This window comes from Hylobates moloch, unplaced genomic scaffold (genome assembly GCF_009828535.3).
Source record: "Hylobates moloch isolate HMO894 unplaced genomic scaffold, HMol_V3 SCAFFOLD_2, whole genome shotgun sequence".
Lineage (NCBI taxonomy): Eukaryota > Metazoa > Chordata > Mammalia > Primates > Hylobatidae > Hylobates > Hylobates moloch.
In genome coordinates this window covers 160,480,227-160,497,985 of record NW_026652277.1, presented here as the reverse complement: position 1 = coordinate 160,497,985, position 17,759 = coordinate 160,480,227, and the positions used below count along the sequence as shown (strand labels likewise).

Genomic DNA, 17,759 nt, shown 5'->3' with positions numbered 1-17,759 from the left:
ATCAGAACCCATATTTTTAACAAGCTCCCCTGGTGACTCATCTACATGTGAAAATATTATAAAGCACTGCTGAGGAAGGTCCCTCTCTTGGGAAAGGGTAGAGCCCCTGTAGACATTCAGCTTTCCCTTCGTGCAAGTGTTTTCCTGTTTTGATTTAGGTATCTGGTCGTAGCAGACAACAGCTCGCTCTTACTGTAGCTACGATGTTGTCAGTTTCATCTTTACACAGAATGAATCATGTTTAAATATGGCCAGGGGGCTCTGTCTGAGGTCACCAGGAATGTATTTGTATTCTGATTCAAGACAACCATCAGATCCTAATCACTAATATCTCTTTAAATGGCCTTTAAAAAAAAATCTTATACTAAGAAGCAGAAAGTACGATTTCCTTTTCCTTAGTTACTTTTTTTTTTTTCACTTAAAGTGCTTACACCCACTCAGCTTGCTATTTTGAACTCTGGGAAAGAAAATTTGTGGGCATCTTGCAGTCTTTCAGGAAACAAGGCTTAAATTAAATATTTGCCACATTTTCTACGTGGTTCTTCAGGAAAGTGGAGAAGCACATCACTCCTTCTTTCACTCAACTTGACAAACTTGACACATAATGTGACTTTCAAAGTGTGGATGGCAAACAGTTTCAGTTCTTATTTGCCTATCTGCACACAGACGTTCAGGTCTTTTTTTTTCCTTCCCATTTTTTCTTTTTGTCCTTCTCTTCCCTTTCAGTACAGTGTCTAGAATTCTTCATGTGCCATATCGGTTATGTAAACCATAAGATTCCTTGAGAGTACCTGGCTTCGTGAAATCAAGGAAGATAGCACGTGGATTTAGTTAACATGCACAACAAAATTTAGACTGTTTTCAGTCAATCTTAGGTTTAACATATTTTATTTATAATTTTAAGTGATTTATATTTCTGCACTTTTTCTCTATCTTTGAACTCAAAACTGTTTCACAGATAGCAGAAATAAGAGACAATGGTGGGCGGAAGGGAAGGAGGAGGGCTCTAGCTAACCGAAGCCATTCAGCTGTGTTTTAAAGGAACTCGGGGCTTTGTCATGTAAATCTTCTAAGGAATAGAATGGTTACATGGGATATTATTTTGTGGTGGTGATATTGTTTACATGCAGTTTTAATTTCATTTTGATCAAGGAAATGAAGATATTTTATTTAAGATAGGATTTTAAGTACTTATCTTCTATTTAATCAGCATTTTCCGGCACGTAAAGGAAGTGATTTAGGGAACCTTGTGAGGAATTAACACAATTTAATTGCTGGACATGAAGAATGAAGTATTTCCAAGCAAGTGAAATGGAAATGAGGAAAGACAGAGAATCAGGAGACTTGCAGAATATAAATGTCTATTGAATATAAATGTTAAAATGTCGTATATGTAGAGATTCATAATAATATGCTATTTTTTTAAACATGGGACAACAAAATGTTGAAAAGATGCATATATATATATAATTCAACTCAATTTTAATCAGACTGCTAATGGGAATATTCTGAGTATGACTGAATATGGAGGTCAAACAGTACACTTAATTAAATAATATGATCTGGAAAAATGGATGAAAATTTCCCACATATACTCGTGCAGAAAAGAAAATATCGATGAACATTTGAAAAAAGAAAATGAAGAGTAGAATCTAGCTCTACCATGGATTTGAACATACTACGAAACAACAGTAATTAAAACTAACACACACACACTAAGTTCATGTGATTATGCACATGAAAATGACCTAACACAATGACAGTCACATCATACTGGCAGTCTGAACAAAAGTTCCATTTTAAATATGTAGATCGATGTAACTAAATGGTGAGCCCAGAAATAGACATATTATAATACAACATAGTAAAGCAAGCTTATAGAAAGATGTGTGAGGAAGGAAAACTTAGTAAATAGTATTATGGATAATTTGGAATTGGTCAGAACTATTTGAATACATACCTTATGCTATGGATCTAAATATATGCCAGATATATTAAGTGGTTAAAACAAATTTACAGAAAAAATGTATAAAAAATTAATATGTATTACATAAAACATCATTTAAGTTCACAAGAAGAACTATTACCTAAAGGTAGTCAAATTATATGAGTAGATACATTTTATATTAGAGGTGAAAGACAATAAAATAATTTTTAAATAAGAGAATAATTATGGTCACCATTAAAATAAAAATGACACCCTTAAATATCATATTACATTAAATAAGCCTCTGAAAAGAAATTTTAATTACATGCAATGGTGAGGAAGTTTGGTGAAAGTAGAATGCACATCTACTGCTGGTGGCTTTGTAGATAATTTCAATCTCTTGAAATCAATATGGCCATAAATATGAAGTCCATTATAAACATATTTTTGCCTTTCAATTTGATAATCCTATTTTTGATAATATTCTAAGAAAAAACAGTATTGGTGGTACTGAAAATGAGTGAGAACATTTGAAATGTTGCCACATATAAGGATTATGAAGGAAATAACTTTATGTTAGCTTTATGGAATATCATGGCTAGTAAAAATGAAAACTGAATTTCATGGAAGTAATATACTTATGAAATGTTAAATTAAAAAATCAGAATACACAATTATGTGTGCATTATGAGGACATCTCTGTGAAAATATGCTTACATGGGGACAAATAATAGATTAAAATTTTTAAAAATGAAAAGAATTGTGTTTGGGTGATGGGATAAATGGTGTTTTTCTGGTTAAAAATGTCATCAATGTTGTTAAGTGTTTACAAGGAAAAATAATATTCATATAAATAAACAAGGATAGCTATACTAATTAGCCACAAGGGGAGGGCTTTTCAAGTGTCACTTTGAAACCCTGCAAAATAGTTAAGATGTCTTGGGCGTATAACTGTGTCAAGGTATTCTTGATTTCCCTATTTTAATTGGCCACTTCTCCACTGGGTTTGTGAAGAGACAAGTTGATTGTAACCATGATGAAGGGGGTACTCTGGAGCCCGTGGTATTTGAGGTCTGTTCTCTCTCACTCTGAACTCATTACTCTCCCCTTTTCCTTCCCATCCTAAGCTGATAAGCAAGTTTAACGTAGTTGATGTTCAGTAAACTCCTGCTAGCCATGATTGAATTTTTGCCTATGAGAGGCACAGTGGCTCTACGATTTAAAGGGGAAAACGTAGAATAGTAGTCAGGAAAACTGCTTCTAGCTGCATGACCTTGTGCAAGTGACCTTCTGGGCTTCAGTTTCATTGTCAATCACCAAGGAGAGTGTTTGATAACTATTAAGAGTTGTTTAGGTCTATAGAGACATTATGATTCACAGGCTTACTCCAGAGTGTGGTTGCTACTCTAGAGGGCTCCTCAAAAAGCTCATTTACTGTGATCAGTATTGCAACAGTATGGTCAATTCAAGTGCTCCCAGGGAGTGTCCTGGTGAACTCAGGGAGCATAGTTCCTGTGTACTACTCCCAGTAGACCACTCAGCTAGAGAAAGTCACTCAAGCCCAGCATTGTGTGTACATCTGATTTATTACATGCAAATAACTGAAACAAACCAATTGGTGACAAGCATGATCAAATATTAGCTAATGATAAATTGCTCCATTGTTTAGACCGTGTAACATATAACTGAAATACAAAGGTCAGATGTACTTAGATTTTCTGATAGAGCCAAAAAACACTAGAGTCCCTCCCCCAACCCCCAACTCCTGCCCAGGTTGGTAAGGCAGGCAATAAAAACAAACTAAAAGTAAGGAAGTTTAGATTCAATGACTTTCATCAGGTTATAAAATTATTTGAGGTGTTGAACTGCTGTGTGGTGTAGCGATTGTAGGCCATTTACTATCGTGTGTTTATTTTCCTTTCATTATATGTGGTTATTTTTAAGGAAGTGAACATTTCTAAATAAATGTTATATTGTGGTTTGTACGCGAGGCTTACCTGTTGTACAGGCAACAGATCTGCTTCTTCTGGGCTAATCAGTAGCAGTCATTTAGCTGAATCATCCATACGGGTGACTAATATATTTTGTACTTAGTGCTTTTGAACTTTGATATGAGGTGCCCATTACTACCACTTTTAGGTACTCTATGGGAACACTGAAAAATTCCTAAGTAGTTTGAAGTCACTGACCACTTAGACAACCAGTTAGAAACGAGGGCATAGTTGCTGCCATGCAGGTGAAAAACCATTTAACGTATTGCTTAATAACTGGTTATCTTTAGGAAATGTAAGACCTCTTATGAGGCAAGAATTACATAATTTTAGAAAACAATACCCTACCTAAAAATGAAGAGGGGCTGAAAAAGACTTTTTTTTTTTTTTTTTTTTTTTGAGACGGAGTCTCGCTCTATCACCCAGGCTGGAGTGCAGTGGCGCGATCTCGGCTCACTGCAAGCTCCGCCTCCCGGGTTCACGCCATTCTCCTGCCTCAGCCTCTCCAAGTAGCTGGGACTACAGGCGCCCGCCACCACGCCCGGCTAATTTTTTGGTATTTTTAGTAGAGACGGGGTTTCACCGTGGTCTCGATCTCCTGACCTCGTGATCCGCCCGCCTCGGCCTCCCAAAGTGCTGGGATTACAAGCGTGAGCCACCGCGCACGGCCTGAAAAAGACTTTTGTGTAAGTCAGTTTTACATTGTACACCGAGAAATCAATGAGAAAGGATTTTTAAGAATCTTGAAATTTGTCCTGCATCTTGAAGGGAGTGCCCTACCTCTTTCTTGGAAAGTGACTAACAGAAAGAAAAGTTATGCTAGCTTCTGCACGAAACCATCCTGGGAAGTATTGAGAAGTGATATTATGAAGCTAGCTACCAAATATTATTTGAGAGAGGCTTTGTAACTTTTGCATAAAATGTTAGGAAAGGTACAGAAATATTTTTGCCGCTCTAGATATTCAAATGCGAAAAATGTGTGTGTTGAGTCATTTTGCAGTTCATTGTTTAGGTGATTGTGTTTGTTGATTCAGTATAATTTTAAATAACCAAACCATTTGACATTTGTCTCGTCACGTTTATGGCAAGAACCCTGGAATAAAGATTATTTATCTCTGTTCATGAAGAAGTCTTTTGAGACCATGTCCAAATGAGTTTCCTAAATAATTGTTTCTTGAATAGCAGTAAGACTAGAATCTAGACACAGGTTTTCTTGAAAGTGAAAACATATTTCCCATGACTACGTGGATTTCTAGTTAGTATGTATAGTTACTGCTATTTGTCTTCTGTATTGTTAGCAACATCTTTTGTTTTGTTCTTTTCTGGAGCAACTACCTTCTAATACTAGTGGATAACATCTGTTTCAACCTTTATTTTTTAATACTGAGATTATCAATTAATGTTGTTAATGTGGTTAGTGGGTTTGGGGGAGTGGCAGTGCATGGCTAATTCCAAATTGCACAATAAAAAAATCTCGTGCTTATGGCTTCGGAATAAGTTTTTGAACTTTCACTTGAATATGATTGTGTTTGATGTTCAGAGACTTTTTGAAATATTAGTATGTTTGAACATACTAAGTCTAACCTGGGAAGATCTAATTTGGGAGTAGCTAGAAACTGTCCAATTTTCTGTTTCACTCTTCTGCTCAGCCCTCTAGCATTCATTTTAGGCTCTCTCTAGTTGAGTTAATGCTTGCTTTCTCTCAAACTTTCTCTCAGAGCTGAGATAGTAATTTAATGTTTGAATTTCAGGAAAAGTGCTTCTACTGGCAAAGTGAATGGAATAAACTAATATTATTTATAAATAATAATTAAGCTATTTGTGAGTCCTTAGAAGAGTAAACACTTTCTGTGGAGACAAGGTGTAACATTCTCAGAATGATTTGGAAATCCATGCTAGCGAATTATCTCCAAGACTTCTTGACCATTTTTATGTTTAAATGATCTGTCTAGATATTAGTTTCTATTTCTCAACAGAGATTGCATGTAGCTAGGGCTTAATGGCTTTCAGGAACTGTCACCTACAAATTTTCATTGCATCAGTAAATTAGAAGAATCAATGAGTGTAACTCCAAAGCAATAAATTGCATTTTCCCCCATCTCTAATTTTAATGTCTTAACTGACATTATATAACCATTATTTCCACCTGCCAATAACAAATTCTTCTGTTCTCACACTTTGTTGTATTCTTTTATTGTTTTCTCTATGCTTGAACATTCATTTTACCCAAAACTGGAAAATTTAACTTAATTCCTAGACGCTTTTGTTGTTTTATAGCTTTAAGTAGCACAGTAACTTAGGAAAAGATAGTATAATATCATAATAGTCTGGATTTGATTTTTGTGTTATTAATGTATAGATCATATAATCATGCTCTGGTTTAAATGTAATTCTTTGTTTTTTTTCTCATTAGGTGGAGCCTTTGAATTTTTTAAAAGACCATAGTAATCAGATCTACTTGAAAAATTAAGTGAATTGATTTGGTTGGGATGCTCTTTTACCGATCCTTTAACATACAGCCACTAGGTAAGTCAAGCCAAGTGCTTTCTATATGGTTTGATTTCAAAGTTATTGGAGAGATTCCTCAAGCACAATATTAAATGAGCTTTATGTGAAATTTTGACAGTAATTATTTGAGGCTCTTGAAACCTGTGATAGATGTTTTGTATGTTATCTAAATGAAAATATTCATACTTTATTGCATTTTTGGAAATATCTGATTTTAGCTGAAGATTAGAAAATGTTGTCATTTATAGTTTGAAACCAAATTCTTTTATTTGATGTATTAATGATGATTTGCTTGTTATAATCTTGAAGTAATGTAAAAATATCAGATTTTACTTTGAATAAGGTTTTTATATGTAGTTTTATTGCATTTTGTCAGATTCACATCTAAGATGTAATGAACATTTGAAATAAATTAGCATCTTTCTGTATTTTAAACCATTCTCATTTTATAGAAATCATGGTTTCTGTAATAAGAATAGAAATCTTAAGGAAGGATTGATGGATTCAGCTTCCTTGTTGCACTGTGCTGCTGTGGAAAGCTCCTGAGGTTAAGAACACATTAGATACCAGGAGGAGTTTAGGCTTTTAGCAAATTATTGGTGCTGCCAAGACAGAATTTAGTGGGAACAGGACTTTGGCTACTGTTAAAATGTCAGTATAGTAAAGCCTGCTCTGTCAAACAGATTTTTGGCATCAGAAATTTAAATGATACTGATTTTAGGGCTTGGTAATTTTTTTAAAAAATCCAAGCAAACTCATGCTTTAATTAACCCTTTACACAGTAAAGAAAAATTGGAAAAAAAAAATTGTATTCCTAATTTAGGTCACAAGATTTGAATTTCTGAAATTTTAAATGTTATTCATGATTCTAAAATTGTACAGCTTGTTACTTAATTTTCCTCCAAATAAACTGGAGCTATTTTAAAAGCTGATGAATGATAACGAACAAGAGAGGAAAGTGTCTAATCATCTGGGAAGACAGCTTCTAAACTAAACCCACTAATAGTGTCTGCTTTACCTGTGAACATCCTAAGACAAGATGATGTCAGGTGGTTTTTTAGTGATAGTGTTGTAGTTTATGCAGTGCCAACAACTGCCCTAAGCTTTGTCTAAAATAATCTCCACTGCCTAAGAACTTGATTTGCTAGTGTAGCTTTTGAGCATCCAGTGAGTGTAGAAATATAAAGTGTGGACATTCCAGAGACCCCTTTTCATTTGGCCCATAAGGTTCATGGTTCAGTGTTCATTTGCCACCAATAATTTTCATTGTTATGGACACATGGTGCCATTTGGAAAAAGTTTTGGATAATTAAAGGGATATGAGGCAGTTAGACGAAAAACCCATTAGGAAGACAGATATTTAAAAGTGTGAAAAGCAAGGCCTTAATTTTTTCAATAGCTATAATAAATGTTAGAAGATTAAAATTAATAATCTGAACCACTAACTTAAATGTCTTTGCCACATTTAATTTTCCATCTACTCCCAAATTTGGCTTTTACAGTTATTTCCAAAGTCTCCTAAGTGTTAAGTGACATTTAAATTGGTGGTACCTAATTTAAACTATGTTCAAGCGACTGTTTTATCAGTGCCTCTTGAGAATGGACATGGCCTGGACATTGAGTGCAGATGGCCTTCTTGCTTATTGCACTGTGAGTTCTGGACTCCTCTGGTTGAGTCAGCTCATTGGGGTCACTGTGCTTTGAAACAATTGTTTTGCGTTAAATAAGGATGCTGCTTAGTTCCTAAGGCTCTATGAGGATTAAATACCTGGCAGGTACTAGGAGTTCATAGTAGTGGTTATGATGATGGTGATTAATAGGGGTAATAGTCATTGCAGTCACTGGTTAAATGTAACCAGGATTAGATTTCATTTATCACGTGACTGATTCTTTAGCCTGTCAACATGGTCTTTACTCAAAGGGCTAGGTATATTTTCTCAATTAAATCAAATACTTCTTTTGGTAAGGAAGGACTTCATATGGAATCGATAAGCATTTTCATGATGCATATGGAATACATACTCAGCAACCTCTTAGTGACTTTATCAATGAACCTGGCCCTGTGCATTAGCCCAAATGAGGATTTTTTTCAATATAACTTTTTTTACAAATAATAAATTTTAAAAATGTGCTCAACTCCTCCCACCACAAATTGGTAGTAAATAGAAAACAGTTTGCAAAGTAAGAAAGGAACATTCTCATCCATAGACTATTCTTCCTTTTATGGTACTTTTTGAAAAGTTAGTAAATACGAATTATTATTTTTTATAATAATGTTGCTTTGCATGTCCTGGCATTTTCCTTCAAGCAGTGAATGCTTTTGACTGGTCTTGACATTATTCATTTTAAAGTGATATTAGCTGGAGTCTGGACTTTTAAACACATGGGTGATCAGATTTATATGCTGTCACTACATTGGATATATTTATTTAGGAATTATGTAAGTGATATTCCTTCCTAAAAAAAGAAGGTGAAAATTATTAAGACTCTCATAAACTTGAAAATATTGGGTCAAAGAGCAGTAATTAATTTGCTGATAGTTATACAATTATTACTGTTAGTAATTTTTGGAGTCAGACATCACTGAAGTCTTACTTTAAATTAGGAAGTCCAAAATACATAATTCTATGTTCTGTGGAAATTGCTATATTTTGTGATTTCCCCAAACCTTTTCTTCATCTGTTTATCTCTCCTTTCTCTTTGATATGCCTTTATATGTTTTTTCTTATTATTACTTATACCAATTAGGAAAATGAAAAGGAAGAAAACCATTTTAATTCATTCTATTTGGATACATTTTAGCTGGTCTTATAACAATTTGATAAGGGTGCAAATTAGATTTGCTATCTTTTATCTCTGGGTGTACTATAACTTCTGCTATCACAGATCATTCAGAGTAGACCTTATAAGTTTCAGTATATTGTGGCCTTCAAAATGTATCCTATTGTACAGGACTTCCTTTTATATTTTTATAGCTCTTCAGATGCACAGAAGTCTTCTGTTTGGTTCTTTGTAGTTTAAGATAACAGAAGAGTCTATCAGTATTTATGTTTGAGTATTAATATTTACAAACTGATGTGAAAATGTGGACTCTTATGTGTGCTCTAGATTTCTTCTGGCCTCCTTACAGACTGCCCTTTGTTTTGCTATTCTAGCTTAGGTGAGTGGAGCCCATTACTGTTAGCTTGTTTGAGCTACATGGCTACATTTTTCCAAAATTATTTTCTTATTTTTTCTTATTCACAATTTGACTCTTCCTGCTTTGTTTTTCAAGTATTTTACCTGGTTATACCTTCATTCATTCATGCATTCAATAACTTTTCATTCACATATTCATCATTCCATCAGTAAGTATTAACTAAACCAGTAATATGAGCAAATCCCATTTTGTTCCACAAGCATGCTGTGGCCATCTGAAACCCTGACTGAAGGCTTCTTTCCTATCATTTCATAGTATTTCCTTCTGTCTATCCTTCCTGTCTCCTTCAGTTTGCAGTATAGGGTGGCTGTGTGAAGGAGCCTCTCATTTTTCACTCTCCATGCAAAACCTACACAGTGGATCTTAGCGACTGATCATATGCCTTGTTTCTATGATGTCATGAATTAATATTTGTGTAATGACTTACTCTCTGTCTACAAATGGCTTCTATGTGCATTATCTCATTTGAAGCAATAACTATTATGTAGTTATTGCTCACACTTTATTTTGTGTATAAGGGACGGGAGGCTTCGTGGTGGGGGGGTTGGTTTTAGTTGAGTAATTTGCTTAAAGTCACAGCACTTGTGAGTCATAGAACCAGAATCCAACTCTGGTTCTCCCATTTTTGGCTAACATGTCAGTCACTGCCAAGTCACCGGTCTAGTTAACTGGCAGTGTTCAAATGTTGGAGCGTTGTGGATGTGGTCACTATGTTCTGTTTATTATGACTGACATAAAGAAATAGAAGCCAGCCGTATCAAAATTTGGCGGCAGAGTCAAATCTTATAATTTTAGGGAATCTTGAGGTAGTCCAAGGAACAAAATGCTGTAGAAAGATGTGGACTGTAAATTTTCCAGACCTCTGTCAGTTATCACCTTCTGGAAACTGAAACCTGGTGATACCAACTGTTAAATTTACCCAATCACTTCCCTGATCTGAGAATCTCATGATTTCCAAGCAATATCCCTTATGGATCAAGAATGGCCTCTGGAGTTCCGGTTCCCTTGGCAGTTACAGTTTTCACTATAAATCCTTTAATTGGATATTGGACAAAATCCCCCACATAGAGATCTTTATTTTATGTTTGAATCTGATATCACATTGACGTCTCACCCATGAATTGCCAAAAGAAAAATTCTCTTTCTTAATCGCATTTTCTACCTCATCTATTATTTGCATTTTGGGTTAATGCACTTTACTGACGTCAGTCTGGTTAATAATTTTATTGTAATATTACTTCTCTTCATGTTTGAGCTCTTTTGCCCGCATCACCCCTTAACAATTTATACTTCTGTCATGCCACTTTTTGTATGCATTTTTGTACTTGCACTTTATAATAAAGTAATTTATGTGAAGTTTTCCTGTCATATGCCTTCACTGTAAATTGCTTGTTTGTGTCTTCTTTATTCTTAAAAATGGTGATTGAAAAAATAGTAGACATTTAATAAATATTTGTTGGGTTTAATAAAAATAATTGCTTGTGAGGTTTTTTTTGTTTTTGTTTTTGTTTTTTGTTTTTTGTTTTGAGACAGAGTTTCACTCTTGTTGCCCAGGATAGAGTGCAGTGGCACAATTTCGGCTCACTTCAGCCTGTGCCTCCTGGGTTCAAGCGATTCTCCTGCCTCAGCCTCCTAGTAGCTGGTATACAGGCACCCTCCACCATGCCCAGCTAATTTTTTGTATTTTTAGTAGAGATGGAGTTTCACCATGTTGGCCAGTCTGGTCTTGAACTCCTGACCTCAGGTGATCCGCCCACCTTGGCCTCCCAAAATGCTGTGATTATAGGTGTGAGCCACTTCACCTGGCCAAGTTTCTGTTTTAAAATTCACTCTGGGGACTGAAAATCGACACCTGGACACAGGTTTCATTTTAATTACATTTGTGAGATGAATCTGCAAGTCTGATACTTATTAAATATCCAGAGCCAGGTCATGAATACAAATTTATGAATTTTTTAGTGCAAAAATTGCTCTTATAGTAAAATAGTAACAAACCCCTTCCCCACACAGCAGAACAAACCTAAAAACCCCTACAGTCCCTGACTAGGAGGTCTCATTCTCCTTGTTTTGACTATGGCAATAAAAATAATTGACCTCTGAAAAAATTTAATGAGATAAATTACATGTGGTCTCTGACTCCGAGGGATTCCTGTGTAGTGTGAAGGCAAAGCACAGCTGACATTGACTGCAGGACAAAGGGGCGTGGGAAGCCCCTGAAAACCTTTGAGCAGGAGAGCACTGCACTCAGAGCTGCGCTTCAGGGAGATGGGTCGGGCTGGGCCCTATTGGATGGCGGCTGAGGTGGGGTGGGGGGCAGCAGTCACTGCAAGCACAGAAGCCACTTAGGAGGCACTTCCATGAATTCAAACAAGAGCTGTCATCTCATGTTGTGCCCTGTATGTCCTCCCACACTTACATCACAGATGAAGGCACTGCATCGCAGACCTCAGTGGAGACTCGAATCCCAGGTTGAGGAAATTCTTTCTGATTTCCTCCCATATCCCCGTCAGTTCCTTACTTCTCAGGTTTTGCATCATGGTGCCCTTGTGGCTGCGTTCCACTCAAATTGTTTTTCTTAGGACCCTCCACAACTCCACAGTTCACCGCCTCTGAGAATTGTCCCTGGATCCCAGGCATGCAAGGGCACCAGGCCTGGATCTGGCCTTTGGCACTTTGCCATTTGTACCCAGAGTACTTGCCGGTCTCTTGCTTTGTGTGGTGGGAGATCAGACTGGTGTGAGGGTCTGGCTGGAGGGTAGTGATAAGGATTGACAGACACAGGCTGTATGAAGGAAAGTGTGCAGGACACCAGCGTAGGGGCTGCCTGATTGGGTCTAGGGTGAGCTTGTGTGGATGTGCGTGCATTCTGGGGGTGGGGAGCAGGAGGAAGCTGTCAGTGATGACCCCAGGCCTTGAGCTTTGGAGTTTGAATATCACTTTTAATAGAAAACATGAGGTAAAGAGAGAAGCTGGTTTGTCTAGTAGTGTGATGAATTTGATTGTGTACCAGTTGAGTCTGAGATAAATATAGATAAAAAGCATGTATTTTATACTACTTTACTTTTCGTTTTTCATGAGAGTTTATAGTTGGAAACAGGAATTCACTGGAAGACTTCATCATCTTCCTCTTTTTGCTGTTTTTTTTCAGCTCCTTAAATATTTCCCAAGAGCTTAGGATGGTTTTAGGTTTTCTTAACCTTCACCCTGCCAAAATCCCCCCACAAATTCACCTCCTCAGGAACATGTGTACGTGTCAGAGTACTCTCAGCAGCCAGAAGTGTGCCTTCCAGCCTCTTAAAATAAAAACATATAGGAAAAATAGCTACCTTTTTCTTTTGAGGAGGATGATCATTGCCATCTCACGACTTGCTGAAATAGCACAGCAAAGAAACATTTTTTGGCAGGCTGGAACATCTAGGGAATGCGCAAACACATGCACTTCTCTTTTTCTCTGATATGTTTCATTGATTGAGGCAGTCTAGTTCGGGGAGGCAGGGGGATTTTTAATTGAGCTTTGAAAAAAGGTACTAGGCATTTGTATCTAAAGTTACTCTTTCAATTGGGGGTATTTCTAACCACAGAAAACCTTAGTTTCTTAAATTTGATGGTAGCAGTGAGTTGATTGGTCCCAGTGTAATCTTTCCCATCCCCATCCACTGAGGAGTTTTTGAATTTCAGAAGAGATACTCTTGATTAAATCAGTTTAAGAGTATATAATGATCCTGTAATTATCATTTGTCATTACCTTGTGTACCTAATGATTAAAGCAAACATTTAATAACTATAGGGCAGTAAATATATTTTAGATCTTGAGCCATAAAAAGATTTCCATTAACAGAATGTTTTGTGCACAAATAAATTATTCATTGGCTGTAGCAGAGCTTGATTCTGTCATCATCCTTAAGTGGAAATTTTGAGGACACCAATCATCACAGATGCCAACACTCAGTTGGCTTGAGCCCCATTCTTCTTACATGGAACCTGAGCTTTTTTGGCTATTTTTAAAAGCTTCAGTTCATTTAAACTCAATGAATATTTATGGCATTTCTGCCATATGCAATGTAGTGTTTTGGTGCTGTGGAGGAATACAATGATGAGTAAGTCTGCATTTCAGCCTTCAAGTTGCTTATAAACCCTACCTAAAATAGAGATCGGACTAGTACATACCTGACTTGGATATAAGAAAAGTTGTAGTAGGGCCCTCAGAGATGTATAAATAAAATGTTTTGTGAAGAGAAAGAAATCATATCCATTTTCCTATGGGTTTGCTTGGGTAGAGGGCTTGGGGAGCAGGAAGTATTTCCTGAAGACAGCTTTAAGGATGGGCAAGATTTTGATAGGTGGTGAGAATGATATTCACCTACGTAAAGTGTTGGGATGGATAAAGTTGTGGTGATTATGGAAGGAAAAGTCACATGGTATGTTTGGAACATAACATTGGTAAGTGAAGAGGAGACATGAAAGAAGAGGAAGGGAAGAGCCGAGAGACCTAGAGAGTATAGAACGTCTGGAATGTAATTAGCACATCAGTTTGGTAGGCATTAGAAAAACTTTAGCCACTTTTGAGCTAAGGAATCACCTGATTGGGTTATAGTTTGAAAGACTAATCTGCTCACCACAGATGGTATCACCAAGAAGATTTGGAAAACCTGGAGGGAGACAAATTAGGAAGCTATTGGGATAGTCTCCATGATAAGTAGTAAAGTTCTGAACTAGGATGACCGTAATAGGAATATAAAGTGGGTTTGGGAGAGACACTGTAGATGAATATTCTATAGGCTTTGGCTTGGGATTGGCTATGAAAGGTGGGAAACAGGAAGCAGTTAAAGATTCAATTTAATATCTGTTGTCAACTTTTAAATCAACCAACATTTATGGAAAGCCAGCCATGTGCAAGACATTGTGCTCAGTATTGAGAGAAATAAGAATGGTCCTGTTCTCAAGTAGCTGAAAATTTAGTTGAGGATATAAAATAAGTTCTCAGGCCAGGTGCAGTGGCTCATGCCTGTCATCCCAGCACTTTGGGAGGCCGAGGCGGGTGGATCACGAGGTCAGGAGTTCGAGACCAGCCTGACCAACATGGTGAAACCCCATCTCTACTATAAATACAAAAATTAGCCAAGCATGGTGGCATATGCCTGTAATCCCAGCTACTGGGGAGGCTGAGGCAGGAGAATTGCTTGAACCCAGAAGGTGGAGGTTGTAGTGAGCCGAGATCGCTCCACTGCATTCCAGCCTAAGCGAGAGCAAGACGCTGTCTTGAAAAAAAAATTAGCTCAACTAAAATCCAAAGCAGGCCATGATTAGTGAGATAATGGGAGTTGAGCAAAGGTTATGAGAACACAAGAGAGAGTGCCATTAATTCTGACACTGCAAAAGTGGGGAAGTTTATTGGGGGAAAACACTTTGTCTGGGCTTTGAAGATCAGATAAAAGATTCCAAAGTACTTTAGCTGTCAGAAATGTAGCTGGAAAACTAACAGAGGCAATTCTCAAGGAAGCTAAGGGAGGAGGAGCTTGCTAACAAGAGTAGCTCTTACTTATTGGGTGCTTAGGGTATGTCAGATCTTGAGCTTAGAGCCTTATATTTAAGGGAGTGTTCAGCGTATCATGCCGCAAAGTCATCACCAATGTTGTGATCTAAGAAAGGACCAATGGATTTGGCAGTTTAAGAATGCTGTGTGAATTTGAAGAGGTTTCAGTATAGAAATATAGCTGAAAACACAGGCAAACACAGGGTGAAAACATTCTAAAGGTTATTACTTATCTTGAGTACATAATTAAGTACACCGTGAGGAAAAGGCTGAGCTGTTTCTGTGACTTCTCCTTAATGGGCAAAGTTTATATAAGCCTCAGAAGATCTTTATGCTTGGGTTGGTCTTAGAGGTGTCATTTGAGAATGCGCTAGTCCTGTGAAGTCTTTGCACACTTTAAAATACTGCAAAAATGTTAGACGCCCAGATTATTTTCTTGCAATTAAAAGATCTCCACACTTACTACCAGCTTTCCTCCTCCTCCCTGCTACCTCCTTCCTCCTTCCCACTTTGGGCACCAGCTGATAATGGTGAGCACACTTGCCACACCCTTGGCTTAGGGTCAGGGAAGTCCTCGGGCTCTCCTTGGCTCTTTTCCCATCTGGAGGGAGATTTCCATGGAGAACAATCCAGGGAAGTGCGTGCACGTGCATGCGCGCACACAGACACATACACCAGTTCTTTTCCTGTCCTCAAGGATATTTATGTGCCAATACATAGACAAAACACACAGTCATATGCAGGCATACTTTGTCACACCCAGCCTCAGGAAACACAGGGCAGGGGTGCAATATGCTAGCAGGAGGTGATAGGGATACTATTAATAATTGAACCTTTAGGAATAATAATAGAGCTTGTTAAAGAAAAATTCAGAAATTGCTTTGTTAAGATGAACAGCCTATTATTATAAAATGTAAAGGGGTGAAATTTATATCATGGTTATGTTTAGTTGGTTTTTGTTTTTTCAAGCAATTATATAGCCAACCGGGCTTGATAAAAGAACTTTCACAGAGGTATCCATATTATTACAAAGGGGTATTTTAAATTATATCAAACCCTCCTATAATTTAACAGGAATAACAAGAGAGAAATTAACAGGAGTAGTAGAATGGAAGAAGAAGCAATTGCTCTTAAACCCCACAAAGGCACAAAAGTACATGAGTATGGAGAGTGAGCATGTTTACAATCATTCATTCACTCATTCATCCATTCACTTGATCGCTCAATCCACAAACGTTTGCTGAATTCCTGTTTTAGCCCAGGCTGTGAGCTGAGAGATATAGCTGAGCAGAGAAAACAGGCAAAATTTTAGATAAAATTCATCCTTCTTATAGGAAACTAGCCAATATAAGTCAGCTTTCCTGTTTTATGGGTAGACAGCTTGTCTGAAATTACATTTATGAGGTGAGTATTATATACTAATGTTTCTACCTCACAAAGCTATTCCCTGCCATTTAGAACCCTAAAATGTGCTCAGCCTGCTAGAGTACAACAATCTAGCTGTCAGGTTCATGGTAGTAGAAATTCTCAGAGCTTCTGAAAAAATTGCCATGCATTCTTATCAGGCTTTACCTATTACAACACTGGGATTCATTTTCCTTGAGAATTGAAGTCGTAAGATTTTTTTTAGGCTGATTTTCTCCTTTTCTACGGGAAAACCTGGGAAAGATAGGGATAGTATGTTTGTTCATCTGTACGTGTAAATATCCTCAGGGAATTCCCCAAAATATGGGGACATCTTCCACCTTTGGAAGCACTAGCAAGATATTTCAACCAGGGATCATGGTCGGAATTGTGAGGGACCGTTGAGGCTGGGGAGACCTAAGCCAATCTCTCAGGTCACAGTAAACCTGCGTGTAGTGCTATGTCCCTTCCCAGGTAATAATTTATCCTTTATTAAAGGACAAGCTTGGTTTAAGTGTCTTGATATAAGTTTTTATTCTTAAGCTATTTAAACATACACATAATGGAAATTTCTCCTAAACCAAGACTTATATAATAAGATATATTTTATTTTAAGGAGCTTAGATGCTTTTCAGATATTGAAAATAAATTTCTAAATCAGATATATGATATTTGTGTTTTTTGAAGAAGCATGATTGTTCTGTTTAGCGTGGATGATCTGTTCACTTAGGATTTTACTTAGAATATAGAAGCAAACTAGTGGATGAAGATAATTAATTCATTTATTTGAAGATATTTATTGTTTTATTTTAAATTTATTAAATTATAATCATTTATTATTTTTATTTTACATATGCCCTTTTTATATGCGTATGTTTGAAGCATTTTGGAAGTCTGCTGAAAATATTAAAACAATTTTATTTTAAGGTTGGCATCTTAAATTAATTAATTAAATTCATTATCGGCACTTTAATTATTCTTTAGAACAGATGCAATTAGTTAACATTTTCTGGAGAACACATTTTTAAATCTTTTTAACTCAGGATAACATTTTTAGTCACACTCTCTTAGATGCCTTAGAGAATTAAGTTTGGAAATGTTCTGTACAGTTTCTGTAATGTCTGTTAAAATTAGATGTGTTTGACCTTACACATTTTATAATAATGTATAAAATATAAGAACGATACTTGATAACTT

General features: G+C 36.6%; 1 protein-coding gene across 4 annotated transcripts in view; it reads left to right on the top strand.

Moving 5' to 3' along the window:
• Positions 1-17,759, top strand: part of HIVEP2 (HIVEP zinc finger 2) — a 201,608-nt gene that overhangs the window by 110,082 nt on the left and 73,767 nt on the right. For all 4 annotated transcript variants that reach the window (XM_058435604.1, XM_032160556.2, XM_032160529.2 and 1 more), the window contains exon 2: positions 6,332-6,444. The gene's annotated coding sequence lies outside the window, so the exon portion shown is untranslated. The remainder of the gene's footprint in view (positions 1-6,331; positions 6,445-17,759) is intronic.